The 18,371-nt window shown below is 42.3% G+C and overlaps 1 long non-coding RNA gene across 1 annotated transcript in view; it reads right to left on the bottom strand.

The window, feature by feature from the left end:
* The window catches only part of LOC135575561 (uncharacterized), a 199,049-nt gene that overhangs the window by 114,996 nt on the left and 65,682 nt on the right, over positions 1 to 18,371 (bottom strand). Inside the window, exons 3-4 of the long non-coding RNA XR_010466536.1 lie at positions 4,399 to 4,510; positions 3,627 to 3,841 (exon numbers count right to left, since the gene is read on the bottom strand). This is a non-coding gene — a long non-coding RNA (uncharacterized LOC135575561). The remainder of the gene's footprint in view (positions 1 to 3,626; positions 3,842 to 4,398; positions 4,511 to 18,371) is intronic.

The raw sequence follows: 18,371 nt of genomic DNA, 5'->3' as shown, positions 1-18,371 counted from the left end.
TTTGGCCCGGTCTGAGCAAGTGGTGTAAATCCAGAGGAGTTCCTATGAAGTTCCTCTGGTTTTACGTGAGTCCGTTTGAAATCAGCAACTTGGCCCAAAATGCTCAAAAGCATGGAACTATTGATGTCTGCACAGATTTAAAAGCTCGATGCAACAGTGTTAGCATATTGATTTTTTTTTTTCCCTAGGAATTTGCAAGAAAAGAAATAGAAATTCAGTGTTTGATCCCTAATCTGAACAAACTCCAGGGCTTGCTTGCAGTTTGGTACAGAAAAACAAAGCGAGGGAGAGAAGAATGTACAGATTTCAGTTTGTACCAGGCGATTACAAATGGTCCGCACTGACCACAAAGACCACAAGAGGTTTTTTAAAGTTAAAAGAAGAAAAGAAACACGGTTTGGAAATTATTTTCTTAGAGTGAAACATCTTGCAATGAAATGACTGCATACTGAGAATATCCAATCACTATTGCTGTGGTGAAAGAAGCCTTTACAAATGGGCTGTTCAAATGCAAAAGCAATCTTATTAAAGATTTCTTAATCAACCTGAGGTCTCACTGGAATTACAAATTGCTTAGGTACCAATGGAACTGGCATCTGAAATGGTTCTAATCCAGCTTCTGCTCAAGTAAACCGAAAAAGACTCACCAATCTCAAAAGGCATTAGATCAGGCCTGAGATAACCAAAACCGGTAAAAAGGAGGTCTGGATTTACAATTAATGCAGTTGGTGGTGTTAGAAGTCGACTTATTGTAACTGAGGGCGAATGTGGAACTGGAACAACTCCAGGGGAAACCAGTCTGCACGTTTCCCTCTACTGAAGCAGAAGCAGGTTCTTTCAGATCCAAACTCCATGTACTTTGAAAACAAATCAGCATATTTTAAAGCTCACCTTTGTCACTCACAATCTTGACCATACTTTGGACTAATCATCTACATCCAAGGGAGTTGAATTTCCCAATCCCAGAACTGCTGGGGGAAATTTAAGACTGCCCTGGAAATTATCCTAGGATGCAAGAATTGCTTGGGATCCTGAAATTTCTCCTTTATAGCACTTCAAGAAACAGAATTTTCTGGTACGTTGTTACTGGGATAAATAGGTAACCGCCTCAACTTCCTTGTTATTCTTGCTCTGTTTTTCCATCTCACGGTCATCCATTACAACACAGTAGCATGTAGAAGCCCCATGAGCAAGGTACTACAAAATGAACAGAGCAAACAGAAAAACTGCATCAACCTTCATAGTTCACTTTTGCATCTCAACACATGTTAAATTGTCCAGACAAGATTTTTATTTTTTTGCTTCAGCCATTTACTTCTCCATCTCTTTTTCATCACCCCAGGAAAATTCTGATAATTGTTTATTTAAATAGAAATATAAATATATACAGAATATTTAACATCATGTCCTTAGAAACAAACCAGTCTGCACTGTACCAGAATAAGCAGAAAACTGGTACATAATGACACCATTTGAAAGGTTTCTCTCCTGACATACCCTGGCTCTGTGTTGGGAAGAGCATTTAAAACTCAATGAACGCCCATGGGATGCAGACCAGCAGCTATTTGCTAACACGAACACAGAATGGTCAAAATATTTTCCTGCTCAGTGTACAAATCTTGGCTACTATTATACTTAAGTCTACTCAACGCTATGCAGAGTGCCAGCTGTGAGCATGACCCGCTGTTTCCAGGCAAAGCTCGGCAGAGCTCCCCAAGGACCACAACTCAAACAGCTCACTCTAGGAGTCCTTCACACACAGACCCAGGCTGCAGCGAAGCATTCCGAGAGGTTCAAGAGCAGGTTAAGCCTCATATGTAGACAGAGAAGAGCGAAATCCTCATCTTCAATTGGGAAGTTAAACATTTCGACAACAAACATAACAAATAACAGTGACAGCAATCATGCGACAACTCATTTTGGTACTGACACAGGTGTGAAATTGTGTGTGCACCTAAATTTTCTGTGAACTCAGTAACATTTCCATTGGATTATTCATATTTAGAATTTAAAAAAAAATTTAAAAAGATCAGACAATTCTTCTAGCATAACTGCACTTTCCAGCACTGCTTCCAAAGCTGGAAACATGGGTCAACGCTGGAAATATTTCACGTGGCACCTAACCAGTGTGGAAACAAATGCCAAGCATGATCTAGTGTCATCCAGATTAGCTCCTGCTGGTGCTTGCATTCAAATTAATGGGTTACCCTCCCAGCAAATGTCACAGGAAAATCTTGCCAGGAGACATTTCATCTTGAATGAGGGATTCCATTTGGATTCCATTTCAGTCAGAAGGTTCCTTCCCATAGCTTGGGAAATACTTTTGGGAAATGAGATCAAGCAGACATAAACAAACGCTGACTTACGCATAGGCAAGAACCAACAAGGCAACTGAGCATCCAAGAGCATCAAGACAATCCCTGCCTCCTGAGCCTGTTCTCTCACTTTAGCATTTCTGAGTCAACTCAGAATGCTTAAAGGTATTATACACTTTTCAGAAATGAGAAAGTTAACACCAAGCAGTTTCAAAAGGCTTTCCCTTCATTCGTTTTCTGGAGGAGGTTTAAACTCTTACAAGCAGTGGTGTAGGATGGGAAGATGCTTCACGTAGTACCTAAAATTACCGGGACAAGTTCCTGGAAATATCACTGACTAGAGAAAAAGCGCTGTTAATTTTTTTACCACTGCATCTTACCTACAAGTCTTTCATCTTTGAAGAGACAAAATTCCCATTTTAACTAGCTTTGTATACTTTAAGTTAGATAAGTTTCCTCTTTTGGATCCAAGGGGCTGAACTGATAGAGAGTGAGCCTTTTTTCAGTGGTCTTAGTTTAATTACTTGGCCCAGATTCTCTCACAAATGCCAATGACCACCCAAACTGAAGCAGGAAGGTGCTGTTGCAGGGAGGAAGGATGGTAAGACTGACTCGTTTGATGGGAGCTGGGGGTTAGAACATCACACTCACAAGTGGCATCCTGAGCTAACCCACCTGGTTCTCTCCCAGCCCAGAGTAACCAGCTCATTTTGAAGTAGTTCTGAAGCAGAGAAAACCCTTGCACAGCCATTCACAGACTACAGCTTTCCAAAGGTACTAGAGCGAGGAGCAGTAGTTGTGTGGTATAACTTCACACATGATGGAGTTCTTTTCCCCTCTTCAAAATACGTTTCATTTTTTGGGAAGTCTATGTGCTGACATGTTCTGGGTTTTTGCTATACTCTTGAAAACTAGAAACTCCGTTTCTTTTTTGAGTGAGATTTCTTGCAAAATGATACTACATCAAAAGGAAAATAATTTAAAAATGTAGTACTCAATAAAACAGTATGAATTAGCGTCAATGAGCCTTGACTACACACATTTGGATTACTTTAACAGAGCTATGGTTTTAAATCAACTGTACACTTAAAATCAACCATAAGAGCAATTTTTGGAAGACTTTTTGATGAAATTCAGAACCTTTCTAACTAGCCTGAGATACTATTTCTCTGAACCAGCAGAGCGAATTCAAGCGGGTGGATGTTGTAATCCTCCTAGCGGACTCTCCTCAGTGAAACCAGGAAAGAAACAAGTTCTGGTCAATGTTATTTCCCTCACTGGAGTGAAATTCTGGGCTCAGCTCAGTGTTACCTGTGAACTGCTGCTGTCAGATGAGGCAGTGCTAACCAATGGATATTCTCCAATAAAACCATCGTAGCTTCTCCTGGTGACACCGAGTCACACACAGAGCTGCCCACGCTGGTGCTGGGTACGTATCACCATCCAGCATCATCAACATCAGCTGAGAGACTCAACAGCAGCCTTGGGCAGGGGCATGATCGCCCCTTTTCAAACCACAGCTAGAGCTGGAAGAAAACATGTGTACAGCCTTGTGAACAAAGAAAATGGGAGACTGCCTTCCTGTGAGGGGGAAACACTACGTTTACTATTTCACTTAATATCAGATTTAATCTAAACTTAATCTGTATTAGGAATTAGATGTCCTTTGCTCTTATGTTATTAATATGGGGAAAAAATAGTTAAAAACCAGTTTACTTACTATCTTTTCTACTGTTTGTTTACTCCTGTATGCCAGATGGCTTGGAACTTGAAAACAGATCCACGAGATGACACATAATCCTGCAAATATTCAGTGCCTGGACCTCCAGTGGAGCTCGCTACAAGTCCTGTGCACATGGTTCCTGAACGACTGTTTCATTTCTGTTTATAATCAGCTTCACTTTCTTATTCTCTGAAATTAACTAAGTAGTGCCCCATTCAGGCTGCAGACAAAGTCCCACACATAGGTGTTCTATAAATCATTTTCATAAACAGCATCAGAAAAAACCACTTACCTCTTCCTAAAGACGGCTCTTTGCCTATCAAGCCTCTTGATGTTCCCCTTTAGAAGTTCGGTACTTACCAAATTGTTTCTAAAGGTGACTTCCACATCCTGGCTCAACTGATGATCTTCTACCATGACTTAATACCCGATTTTGAATCTTTGGCATTGCACCGATTTCCGTAGCACCACGCTGCAAAGTTACAAACAGAGAAGATCAGAACCGCACACCCCAAAACTGCCAGTTACCCTCTTCCACGTCACGCTTCTCCTCTCAGAGCAGGAGCAGGGCACGAACCTCTTGTGCACACCCTCGCCAGGGCTCTGAGGACACCACCTGCGGCAACAGACCCACCCGCAGAAGCAGCAGCTGAGCTGGAATAGCATCTCTGATCAAGTACAGATATGTACACGTGCCGTATAAGAAACAGAAAGGTTACGGCAGCCTCGTGCATGAGTTCACCAGCTTCCTCTCCAGATGGGGCGAGACCTCCCAGACAACCATCTGTAGCCCTTCTCTACATTCCTGCTCATCTGGATCCACCCGACTGAGTCTTGGAGACTCTTAAGCAACTCCATGAACAACACGCACAGTTTGTAAACAAATGCATTAACTCCCTTAAAAAGCTAAAGGAAAGCGTGATTTGCAAAAGGATAAAGTGGAATTCAGCACCCAGAGCTCAGTGGTCTTTAGTTTTCTCTCTATAGCAAATTAACAAATACCCAAGTCTTCCTTGAAGCTGCCTCCCAGGCAGCTATAGGCAAATCCTTCTCCTTGCCTGCCCACCTGTCAATATTAAACTAATATACAAAATGCCAAGCAGCAGCAGGACTGGTGTATGGTAGGTGTTGTACAGGGATCGCTGCTTAGCCCAGAACTGTGGGAACACTGCCTCACTTATTTCTGAGAAAGCATCAAATTGTCAGCTGAGGATGTTGGGTGACACCAAAAAAGTCCCAGTGCGGGTATATCTACCATGGTGCAAGGATATGTCCAGATTTCCTTGCAAACACTGTGAAGGTCCACAACTATCAAAACCAAGACAAAAATAACAGGATAAAGGAAATAAAATTAAACAAACCAAACACCACACAAAGCACACAACACTAGAAGGCAAAAAGGAGATGCCAAGAGTAATTCTGTGCTATTTTGTAGGTGTAAATCTGAGTCATACTTAATGCGTATCAGTTTTACATTCAGGTGCTAGCTGCATCTATCCAAAGGTACCAATGCCTAATGAAGTCAAGACAACTAGAGTAAACCAATACTATTTTGTAAGGCAAAACTTTTGCTTTCCATTACTTTATCTGCATTTAACCTCCTAGAGGCTTCAGCCCAGCACAAGCCCCCAGAATTAAATTCATTATTATTCATTATTCAAACACCATCCCTTTGTTTTCTGCAATAGCTTTGTAGCCTGGAGTCAAATGAGCTAAAGTAAAATTATGTGACTTGGCATTGAAAATATATTACCTCAGCTGCCAGAACGGATTTAGCAGAATATGTGCGCAGTTCGTCACTTCTTCCACAACTGCCTTCGTGCACACAAAGGGGTATGACAGCCCCTGAGTTATGAGGGGCCATTCGAGGGGCTGTGATGGATTAGATTGTTTTATGCACTGACTTAAGATCTCATTTCCTGCAACATTCACAAGTGCTTTCTCCACAGCTGAACAGAAACCTGTTCTGTCCTATGTACATCGCCTTCCCTTGTTAGCCAGGGAAACTACAGATGCGGGGAATTCACACCAGAAAGAGCTCCCGCTTGCTCAGGGATTCAGGCAAAGTCTGCAAACGGGCCAAGACATTTAAGAAGTGACAAGCAGGTTCTCCCTGTGTTTTTTATTGAGTCCTAATCGATTTACTCTAGAATAAAGGGAACAGGGAGATGCTCACAGTGAGAACAGAGCAGGAAGCAAATTCCAATCGTATCTCTGACAGGTCTTACTCTGCAAATCTTAAAATTCAGAACTCCAGCTATTAACAGAGGGATGACAGGGTGAACTCTTCATCTGGGGCTTTCTGCACATTGCTAAGCTCCTCTCTTACTAGATGCTGCAGTGTGATGAGGCGTCAAATCCAGTTTTAAGTGCAGTACTACCAAGTCAGAAGTGCCACGGAAACAAGACTAACTCTGCATGGCTTCTGTATTATAGCAATATAGTTACAATACCAGCTCAGGGCATTTTTGTCCTGCCAGCTCTTACCTGCACTTCTTGAACCACAGCAACCTGCTTCCCCCCCTGCTCCAGACCAACCATTCGCAGGGACAAACTCTAAGCTATACCAGTGAATTCATCCAAAGTACCAACAGCTATCTGTGTTTGAACTAGGCTAAGACAAAATCCTTTTAAAACTTACTTTTGCCACCGAACCACACCAGTCACGGCACTATGGTCTCACCGTGCATGTTCAAAACGTTATGGTCCCTCCTGGAGCCAGCAAGCTGGCAGGAAAACAGAGCATCCGTGTACTTTCCACACCGGGCTTTGGTTAACTTGCCAGAAGCCCAAGCGCATCCTCAAGAGATCCAGCTCAGATTTGTACCCAGGTGATGGGGTGGTGCACAAGTCCCCTGTTAGCAATAGCTGAGTCCAAACAGCCACATGTGAAACGTGAATAACAAATGCAAATAATAACTGCCCTTGCTCTGCTGCTGGGAAGATTAAATTCACCTATTTAGGCATTAACAACTTCAAATGTACTAAACTGCCAAATGTTGCCACTAAATTAAGTCTCAGAAACTCATCAACTACATTAAAAATAATATAGATGGGAAACCATACCCACGTAGCAGTTCTTGCATCACACAGTGACAGCCAAAGACCATAAGCACAGGCTGACACATAATCACAGGCTAATCAGTTGGATTTTTCCCCTGTTCTCTTTGCTTGAGCTGTATCATAATAGAATCTATGAACTGCAAGGCACACGGTAATTAATCTTTGAACTACTTGTTAAGTTCAAGTGTGAGCTGAATTATCAAGTCAAATGTGTTTGCAATCACTGCCTTCAATAAAGGTGTGTGGAAAAACTACCAAACAGAATTTAAAACAAAAAAAGTAAAGAACCAAAACAAAACACAGGGAATCATTCTCTCCAAGTCTAAACTGGGGTGAAGTGGACTAAATGAAGTTAGTAGTAAAAATAATCCCTTGACAAGTGCTAGGTCTAATTTACCCCAGTGCACTGTTAGCTAGAGGTGCCCTCCAGTAATACAATTACAAGCAAAATAGACCTTCACAATGGAGAACTCACTAGTTTTACACTGTAAACCTGGCACGTGAGAGAAGAAAATGTTTGAGTGTCTCGTTCCCCCAGTCTGGTTCCCTGAGTTAGATGAAAAAAGAGGCAAAGGACAACACAAACACACTCAGACTGCTCTCTCCTTCGTGCATTTTTTAGCGTAAAGATGGCAACAACAACATTAACAAAAATAATTGCAGGAAGGCATGGGGAAAATGTAATGATGCTCTGGGAAAACAAGCAGGTTTTTAAAGAGGAATCGGAGAGACTGAACATAAAGAGACCTTGATGACTAGTTTTATGAAACATGGAAAGTTTGAAGACTGTTCCTCCCACCCCAATTTCAAGCAATGGTGATGACCAGAATGCTGAGCTAATGTTTACTATCATCAATATCTCTTTCATACATTACTAGCCCATCATTGTACTGTGCATGTGTTATAGAACAGATTCCAAAACATGTTTGTAATTTGCATTAACAAGAGCTCCATTCTATACTTATGTAATAGCCCAAAAGATACCAAATAATCTGAAGTCTAATTTGAACCCTCCTGTTTCCCACCCTCCCTCCCGTTCCACCACATTTTTGAACTGTTTAGCACCAGCCTCACTATATTCAATGGAAAAAATTCTATAGAGTCCAATGAATACTGGGTCCCAGCGTAAGACAATAGTTAATCAGCATATTTCTAGTTAGCATCCACTTAATACTGAACATATGTGCAATGTGTTTGCCGAAAATATAGATTTAAGCATGGGCTTAAATGCCTCCTCGAACTAAAGCCTAGAAAAATAATAAAATACTGCGCATCTACCAAAATATTCAGTTGTTTTTATGAGCTACTTGACACACACTTGCTAATTCTGAACAGAACATTATGAACCCATTATTTGGGTTTATATTTAAATGTCCATCAGTATGCACTTATGGTACAGAAATATGGGATATAAACCAAATAAAGGGCTGTAAACCAAATAATTTGTACATGTCTTAACAGCAGAGTATATATGTCCAAAGTCAGGAACATCAGATCAAATTGGTGGAACAATCGGATATTCTGTGGGATCTGTTAATGAAATAGCTCATTCTTTGGTATGGGTACAATTACAAATCAGAGACCCAAGTGTCAAACTGCTGAAGTATCATACTTACATGCAACTAGAAGCCCAGTTGCAATAAGGATTGATAGAGCTGGCTGGCCTTTTCCCAACAAATATTTCCACACTCATATTGGTTCTATTTGTTTCTCATTATTTTTCTTAGTTAGCATTTTTCCTATGGAGTCTGACAAAAATATCCCAAGTCATTACACACGTGAACACAAACCTGTTTTAGGGGTTTTTGGTGTGGTGTTGCTGTTGTAGTTTTGCCAGGGGGAGGGATGTGTTTTGTTGTGGTTGATTTTGTTTGTCTGTTTGTTTTTAAGGTCACATAGAGCTTTGTTCTGCAACACCAGCGCTTTGGACATTCACTTGGGGTGAGTAACTACTCGGGGTGATGACCTGCGGACACGGTGCTATTACAGGACACCCACCGCCGAGTGCCAATACAAATCATTGCCTTTGTAAGAGGATAACACTTCTTTTTTCCTCTCCCATCAGGGAAACGATGAGCTGAGCTAAAACCACCTCATTTCTCAGATGATTTTATATATATTACGGGTATTATACAAACATTGGTATATTGCCATGACTATGTTATTTAGAATATCCCATATTACTATAATTATATTACTATAGGATCTTATTAAATGCAAAGAGATATGTCTAGTTGCAGTGTAGTTATTAGATGTTCAATTTCAATTGATTGTCAAGAACATAGTCATTAAGATTAAACATCTGTTTAATAGGTATATCTTATTACATAGTTGTACTTAAGTCCACAGGCAAAATCTGATTTAACATGAGACATAGTTTAAATAAACTAATTATGCAAGCATGATCTAAAACCAAGCTAAACATGGGCCTTTGAAAATGACACATGAATTTAATCAAAGCCAGGGCCTCAAAGTGAGCAGAACTTAACCACTGGCCTGACTCATGCGTATGTTTTGATTTCACAGCTGAAACCAGTAAAGCCAGCACCCTCTGGGGCCATCCTGACTCACCAGAGCCTCCCCCACCCACCGCTTACAAAGCAGCAAGTTGTCCCTTTTGTTTCAGATTACAGGAAACATCGCTGTGCTTGCTTTGGGAAAGTGCAAACCATCACCTCTGAAACACCAGTGAAATCTCCAGGGGTTTGAGCTGCGAGGCTCAGGACCAGTTTGCCCAGCGCACCCCAACCAGGGGTAACAGGTGCTTCCACTAAACGCCCTCGCTCCATCACCCTCTGACCCTGCATCCCAGCTGTGCCTCAACAGGAGGTACCAGACCCATCACAGACCCCCCCCAGTTTTATTATTTGTACAGACTTAATGCTCCCACACGAGTGGAAAAAACATCAGGGTGGGTGTACCTGGTGTTAAGCAATGAAGAAGCAGAGTTACTGATCAAACTAATCACAGACTGGTTGGAATTGGAAGGGACCTCTGGAGATGCCCCAGTCCAACCCACCTGCTAGAGCAGATCACACAGGAAGGTGTCCAGGTGGGTTTGAATGTCTCCAGAGAAGGAGACTCCACAGCCTCTCTGGGCATCCTGGTCCAGGCTCTGGCACCTCAAAGTAAAGAAGTTTCTCCTCATATTCAGATGGAACCTCCTGTGTGCCAGTCTGTGCCCACTGCCTCTCATCCTGTTGTTGTGGGCACCACTGAACAGAGTCTGGTCCATCCTCTTGACACCCACCCTGGAGATATTTATACACATTGATGCATGTTCCTACACTCTACAACCAAAGTCCAGAAGCATAACACACTGAAATTCCTTCTTTGAGTGAGGAAAGCCTGGTCTGGTTTATTTTCTTCCCAATTTAGGACTTAAGGGGAATAAATCACATATTTGGATCCAGGAAGACCCAAAGGTGTTTCCACAAACTCAATGCAGGTCTCAGACAAACCTCACTAATATGTTTTCCTGTTTTATTAATGGCCACACCATCAGCAGGCTCTGCTCCAAGTCTCCAGGGAAATAATCCTACGTGCCTTATTGATGGGAGTGGGAGATGGGCTCAGCCTTTCGATAAACCCGTTCCTCAGTTGTTTCAATACTCCAGAGTTTTCTTGAGAAGTCGAGCTTGTTGCCACATGAGAAATAGAGCTGGTCTGGAAACCAGATATCAGCTCCATTCAATTATTTAAGTTTGGGAATTTTTTCCATCTGGAGTCAGAAATCAGCTCTGTGTCATGGAAGTGAAATTCAACTTTAATATTGAAATATGTCATTTCCAGAATGAATTACGCACTCTCAGACGTCTAAATCCCTTCCTAGAGGACATTCTGTGACTGTGATAGCCAGTCAAACAGCCTTGGTTGCTACAGCCCAAGCCTGACAAAATTTTTGTTGGCTTCTGCATCGCCCATCACTGCCAAGCTGGAGTGAAATAGCATCTTGGTAATTTTGCTGAAGAAAGTCACATTGATTTTCAAATCTGTCACAGCCATTTGGCAATTAAAGACCTCCAAGACCTGGAAGCCTGTGAAGCTCCTGGATTTTGGCAATATGTCAGGAGCCCAGAAACACCATTTCCAACCACAGCTCCAGCAGTCTGTACATCAGGGTGATGGTCCCCAACACGCTCACTCCTCTTCAACCCACCGGAGCTGGCAACCCAGGGACTTGGGCAACATCCACTATTGGACGGGGCTGACTCTCTGCCTCAGGTTCACAGGTAACAAACAAAAATCTGATACAATCTCAGACAATAAACCGATTTCTAACAGAATTTGTCTCCCACAGGAAGTTCTCAAAATGGAATAGTTGCTGTAAAATATTTAAATGTATCCAGTCAATGATTTCTAATGGATGAAAAAAAGTTTCCTTGAGAGTTTTTTCAGTTTACTTTAGTTTTTCCAGAACAACTCCATCCTTTTCAAGAGCATCGATCTAGTGCTATAGCAGTGCAGAAAGCCTCAAAACTAAATCCAAGTGCACCCTATTGATACACAGTCCAGAAAAACATCAAATTTTTGTTCTCAGGGTTTTTAATTGCTTAGAGATGGCAGTGCTGGCAGTTGATGCTATGGAATGATACTTTTCCCACATCTCAGTAATTGTTCTAATGACCTCCTTGCAACATATTGGTGGAAATGTCAGGAGATTTCATGACAGATATAAAATTCATGTGATTGCCAGTAAAGCAGTATAAAGACTCCAAAAAATATCCCACAAATATTTCCCCACATTTTTCAATATAGCCATGTCAGGACTACTCACAAGCTTTTGTGTTTGTTACATGGACTGGGTGCCCACATCCCAGCACAAGACAGAGGTTGCCAAGGGCTTCCAAAAGTCAGATACTTTTGTATAGCTTTAGGAAACAAATACTAGGCTGACATTTGCCAAAACTGTTCCCCTTAGACTAAAACATATAACAAATGCTAAAGACAAACATATCTGAACTATAATATCTCTCTTTACAAAAGTTTCCAGTGATCTTTACCTACCCGTGTCATTAAACTCATTGAAGATACCTCTTCTTACTGCATTCCAACCTGCTACAGCAACAGCGTGAGGAGAAATAATGTACAAATCCCATCCCATGATAAGCAGGTTCCCTCAGCTATGCAAGAGGAATACTTATGGATCTCTTAGCTGCAAATGAAATAAGCCGCTTACAATAGGTATGTTACAGAGATCGACTCCTAAATTAATGCTTATATGGCTATGTATACTGTAAAACCACTTCAGGCTCCAGCTTGACACTGTGGATTATTAACATATTTTCTAATTGGTTTAGTTTTTTTCCATTTTGATTCTGTTTGTTCAGTCCAAAGCCCTGAAATGCAGAGCCTTTTAACATCCTCAAAGGGGTTCAGATTTTCTCTCCTCTAGACATCATGTCAATTCTCCCCACTATTTTGGTTTTTGTTAAGCTATCTTTTCATAACAAAACAAAAAGAATCCCCAGCCACATAACAAATCCACTATTTCCTGCCGTAGAAAAGTCCGTGCTCCCTGTGTCATTCTGCATCAGCTCTATGGGTGTTGAGATGTATCTATTGCACTTTCCTGTAGCAGCTCCGACTCCAAGGAACTTCAGGCATCGCCATAAAACCACCCAAACTCAGCCAGTACGATTCCTGGCTAATTCCAGGAGCAATCTGTGAGGTTTTGGCAACACCTCCGTTTAATAAAGTTACATCCAAGCGTTTAAGTCTAATCATTAAATCCACAGGAGAAAATGAACACTGAGCTGAGAACAAAAAGTACAATGTCTAAGCAGATATTCAAGGATGGCCTTCACAAATTTAACTCTGGTCTCTCAAACAGGCAGCCAGTGCTGTGAACAATATCACCAAAGTGAATTGTATTTATATAAAGATACAAGAATGCCAATCTAACATCAGGAAAAAGAAGCAAACCACACAATTTCCCCCCAAAAAAACAACCAAAACCAGTATAGCTGATCCAGCATTTCACAGTTACTACGCGTTATTTTACCTTCTTCCCAGTATAAACAGAATTAGCAGGAAAGTCCATATTTGAAAGCGTTTTGAGTCCCATCCCAGTCCTGGGTCACTTCAGATCTGCTTGTTACACGCTCTGGGACAATCCCTATAATGTGCCAGCACCATTTTTCCAGATTCAAAGAGCCTCTGACCTTCGGGAGAGCTTTTCACACCTGCATCTGGATGTGATCACTGAGGATCTGGCTCACCTCTGTGAGAGATGTACTCAGGTCTTGGATTTACATCCCACATGCCTCTGCAGCCCAAAGAGTTTGCTGTGATTAATGTGCTCCCAATGAAAACCACAGGAACTGAAAATGATTTGTAACTGATTCATTAAAATAGCATTCATCATGATAATTGATTGGTTAATTAATTACGGCCATAATGCGAACACCGTCTGTATTTCCATAGGAATTCTTTGGTAGTTTTCTAACTCATTCAAGCCTGGCTAGTTCACAGTGCCAGTTGTGCGACAGCTTCTCATAGGGGAGACTTGTTCCTCCTTACAGAGAAAGTGCATCCAGGCCATTTTCTAAGAAAGAATATTTTCTGGTGCTATGGCAGAATTATTTCAGCAGCAGCAGCACCTCAACTTCCTACCATGCCTTTCATGCCTAACACTGTATATGCTATAGGCGTGATCCAGCCCTGTACACTGGGTCAGCACAGGAGCCACAAGCTCCTCTTATCCTACACCTAGCTTGTCCTAACAAAGCAATTTTCACTGGCAGAGTAGCTATCTGTTAGGAGAGCGGTATCAAGGAGGGTCACAGCACAGCAAGACACAGGAAGAATTTGTTATAGAAACACAGTGGAATATCTATTCTAATTAAAAATGCCAAGGGATCTTTCGTGTGATGCACATCAAACAGGATCAGGTGTTTGAGATCTCATTTGGAAGATACATGCACAGGCAAAATACACAGCAAAATCTCATTTGGAAGGCTAAGCCAAACTTTTTAGGTTATAAAAGTCCTCATTGTCCAAATGTCCATTACAGTGGCAGATGGAGCCATGTCAGCTACTTGAAATCTCTACATTTAGCACAGAACAGCAGATTTAGAAAGCTGGACTCAGCACAGAGAAGACTTGATGCCTGAACTCACCTGAAAGTGTTATGGCTCACCCAAGACAGGCCAAAGGCAAGGATGTTCTCCTAGCTATGATCTGACATAGCAGAGTGTGAGTTATGTGGATCTGTTTCTTATCTGCCATAGGCTTTTCTGTATGGCCATCAGCAAAACCTTCCTTCCTCTGTGCTCCAGTTTTCATCCCTAAGACAGAAATGATGGCAACTCTCCGCAAGACTATGGAGGAAATGTGCTCCCAATATTAATAACTAGGAAGTGCTTAGACATTACAGCTTCGGGGGACACAGACATACCCGAGGCAGCGATCCACAAAGAGCAGCACAGAATGAAGAACTTGCTGAGCTACTATTTCCTTAGCTCTTCCTGCTAACCCTTTTTAAGCTTTTTTTTAAATTTTAAATCTCTTGGTGCCATCAGCACTATTGGAACACTCACACACCACTGTTAGGGAGGTGGATACCTTTGAATGAATCGCCAGTTATGTGAGCCCACTGATTTATAATACACTCATGAATTTCCACACCTGAAGATTCAGTCCAACGCCATCTCCTTGTTCTGCTCAGGAGTGACCTGCATCCCCCCCAGCTCTGAAAAGAGATGTCCCTGCGTGGGCAGGGGTCACCCCATGGACCGTCGCTGGGTCCGGCACAGCATCACCCGCTGGTCGTCCAGCAAGGCTCCAGCAGGTGTTTGTGCACATACACCCACTGACACTTGGTACAACTCCCTTTTTTTAAATCCAATTTTAAAAGGGGGAAATTAGTAGAAACAAATGTATTATTTTCCCTTTTTATTCCCTCTCCCTAAATCTCACATCTTTGTGGGATAAAACCAAGTCAGGAGCCAGGAAAGCTTGCTCTGAACCAGTAGCCCAAAAGCACAGGAAGACCATTAGAGTTCTTCAATGCCAGATGAGAGACGGAGGGTGTCTCCTGTGATTTACCATTCCCCACCTCTCCCTTTGTTCTACCTTCACCTCGACCGTCAGCTGTTTTGCACAGGAACTGGGGGGCAGACGCGGGGAGGCCGGTGTGTGTTCATGTATCCAGTTCAGGCTGGTTCCTGGCTCAGGGAAGCATTTTATTGGATTTGTTACTCTTTGATGCTGATTAAGCCCATGGGGTAGAAAAAAGCAAAAGAGAGGGGGAGTTCGGAGGGAGGGGAGAGATGCAGTTTCCCTGTGGCTGCAATGTTTTTAATTTATTATTAACCATCTCTCATGCGTTATCTGACAGCTCTGTTGAATTCTGGATGCAAAGGAAAGCAGTGCCTGCGCTTACAGTTTTCCAGGGTGTACATCCCCAGCCTCTCCAAATCAAAGTCTGGGCTGTTCAAGGAGTTAACTTTGTAGATACTAATTTTAAACAAATAGATTACCAGGAAATTAGTTCCCTAGGAGTTGGAAGGCTGAACCATTTCAAGGCCAGGATTGCACAACAGAGTCCTCGGTGACAGCCCAGGATCGCGAGGCAAGACACGCTGAGGAGCAGAGAGTGCAAAGGAATTCTGCAACAAGGCAGATCCCAGAATAACTCAGACTGCGCTTCCAGCTTCTTCCTCGAGTTTTTTCATCCTGACCCCCAAAATGGCTGAATGTCCCCAGTCTCTGTACTCTCATGTCACAGTCATTTCAGTGTCAGGACACAGCACCATGATGGGCACTGCTCTGGTTAAGTTTCCTTAGCAATATATTTACCCGTTCAAATGACCTTCCAGGAGGACATTCCCCCTAGATACACAAGTGCCGATGCCCTGATCCCCACAGTAGTTATGAATTTCCCCAGCTCTGTTGTATAAATGCCAACAGCCAGAACCAGCTTAGGCTGTTACCTGGAAAACAGAGATTGGAGAATTGGAGTCTTGATCTCCATTGTCTTGCAGTCACGTACAAAGCAAAAGTTAAGAACTCTAAGCACTCCAGCACAGTGCCAGCATGCTGATTAGGTGCCACATGGCATAGTTACACATGACTGTGACACCCACGATACTGTAAAACCCAGACTACAGCTTCAATTTTGAAAGCCACCAGTTGGGGATCCCAGCAGGTAGGGATTGCTTCGGACCAGCGTTTCTGCACAACCAAGGATGAGTGGCAATTCTTCCTGACATCTGTTTGAAGAAACCGGGAAACAAAGGGTAGAACCTAATTCAGTGTCTATTGGATAAGCGTGTGTTGTCACTGATGCTCACTACCAGCTCTCCAAGGTAAGATCCTTTTAGAAACAGACTTTTTACTTTTGCAGAAAGCCACAGCTGAAGCGAAATGAGATTTAGCATGACATAAAGCCAGTTAGGAGGGTTTTGCTACTGCAGTACATACAGCTGCAGGCTGGGACAGAACAAAGCTACAAGGTCAACATCTTCAAACATCTTGCTATGGACAAACCAAAACAGTAACTAAATCAAATCAAAGATGACCACAGCTGGCGTAAAGAGGTTCTGCTTCAACACATCCCCCTCTCCATCCTCAGGTCAACCCTTGTTTCTTCTTCATTAGGCTGCTACCACGATTTTCACCAGTTACTGATCCTTGAGAACAAGCATTGGTGCAAGGGCATGAGGTTAATGACACGCAAGATGCTCCGCTAATGCTCTTAAACACTGCCATCTCCTGGGAGAGAGGAGAGAACACAATCCTCCACCTTCCACCAGTGAGATGTCTGTTATAAACCTGAGTTTGACATCATCTACGTGGACATCAGCAGCTCCACCACTCAGTAGGGGCTTCAGACAGTCATTAAACCAGACAGCACCTGGAAAGGACACTCTTGTATCTATCAACAAGATCCAGGGTATTTTTCAAGGCCATCTAAAACATGGTGCCATAAGCTTCAGGCAGTTTTAGGGAAGTGTGTGTATTTAGCACACTATGTAAATGAGTCTCCTTAAGGTTCAGCTCAGGGGGAAACAAATTTCAGCTGACCCCAGGGTCCTCCACAACTATTACTCCCAAACCGTCTATATCTTTGTTGGAAAAACCCTCTACACCATGTTTTATCTTATTGCTAAAAATAAATCACTTGTAAATTGTTTTGTAAATTATGTATAAGAAGAGAGCTCATAGTCTAAGTCATGCTACCAGTATATTCTACAGGATAAAAAAAATATAAAACGATCTCCAAGGATGGGTGGGGGAAGGGAATGGAGCACTTTTATAAATAATATATTCAGTGGTCAAAGAAAGTTATCACCTTTTATGAAGTGTTTGGGATTCATTATGCATAAGGAGTGCAGCACTGCTTCTAGTATGCACAGTATCAGGATGTAATTATTAAGCATTACAGCCACCAACTAAGTGATTATTGGTGTCATCGTTTGTTTATCTAACCAAAACCCAGACTGCCACCTCTCATCAGTGGAAACAAACAGCTGATGTGTTTGACTAGTGCCAAAGGAAGGCTGTCGATTATTCACAGAAAGATGATGTCCCCATCACCGTGCGTTTCATTTGGTATTCATTGTAATAGCGCTGATCCTAATGAATTCATTTGGTATTCATGTGGATGTCACATGTATTTCCAGAGATGTTCTGCTGTAATTTAGCATGGGTTAATGGACACCTCTATTAAAGTGTTATTGAAAGTTTGACATTCAAATAACCCAGTTTAAAATCAGACAAACCTAGATATTAGAGCTGAAGGGAGAGTGGGGGGGAGGGAACTTGAGTAAGAAGCAAGACCGAAATGCCATGTTAAGACAGTAACACTTATCTGCTTGCTAGGAAGGGAAAACAGTCCTATCTATCCCTTCCTCTTTCCTTCCTCCCCTAACTAACCAAAAGCAGAGTTTTGACTGTTTTCAGAGACTTTGCAACAGGGCCGGTTTTTGTACCTGACGCAGATCTCTGGTCAGGATTTTCCTGGCTGCCAGCCGGATAAATGCTGCACCGGGGGGGAAGCGGCTTCGGGAGCACCTAAAACCACAGTCCGTGTGTGCCAGCACTTCTACCTGCCTTTAAAACCAGGCACCAAGACATCCAGCCCTGGCCTCCCACCGTGCAGCTCCACAGGCATCACTAGGATCCAGGACTGAGGTTGAAATGAGTAGGAGCACTTTTATTTTCCAGGCTTTGCAATTCCAAAACTAATCTTTTTTAATTTTTTTCTTTTTTTCTGTGGTACATAAGAAGGAAACAGACGACAAGGCTGGCAGGATTAGCCCAGA

Source organism: Columba livia, chromosome 16 (genome assembly GCF_036013475.1).
Source record: "Columba livia isolate bColLiv1 breed racing homer chromosome 16, bColLiv1.pat.W.v2, whole genome shotgun sequence".
NCBI lineage: Eukaryota > Metazoa > Chordata > Aves > Columbiformes > Columbidae > Columba > Columba livia.
The sequence above is the reverse complement of the archived record's forward strand: the minus strand, read 5'-3'. Positions and strand labels throughout refer to the sequence as shown.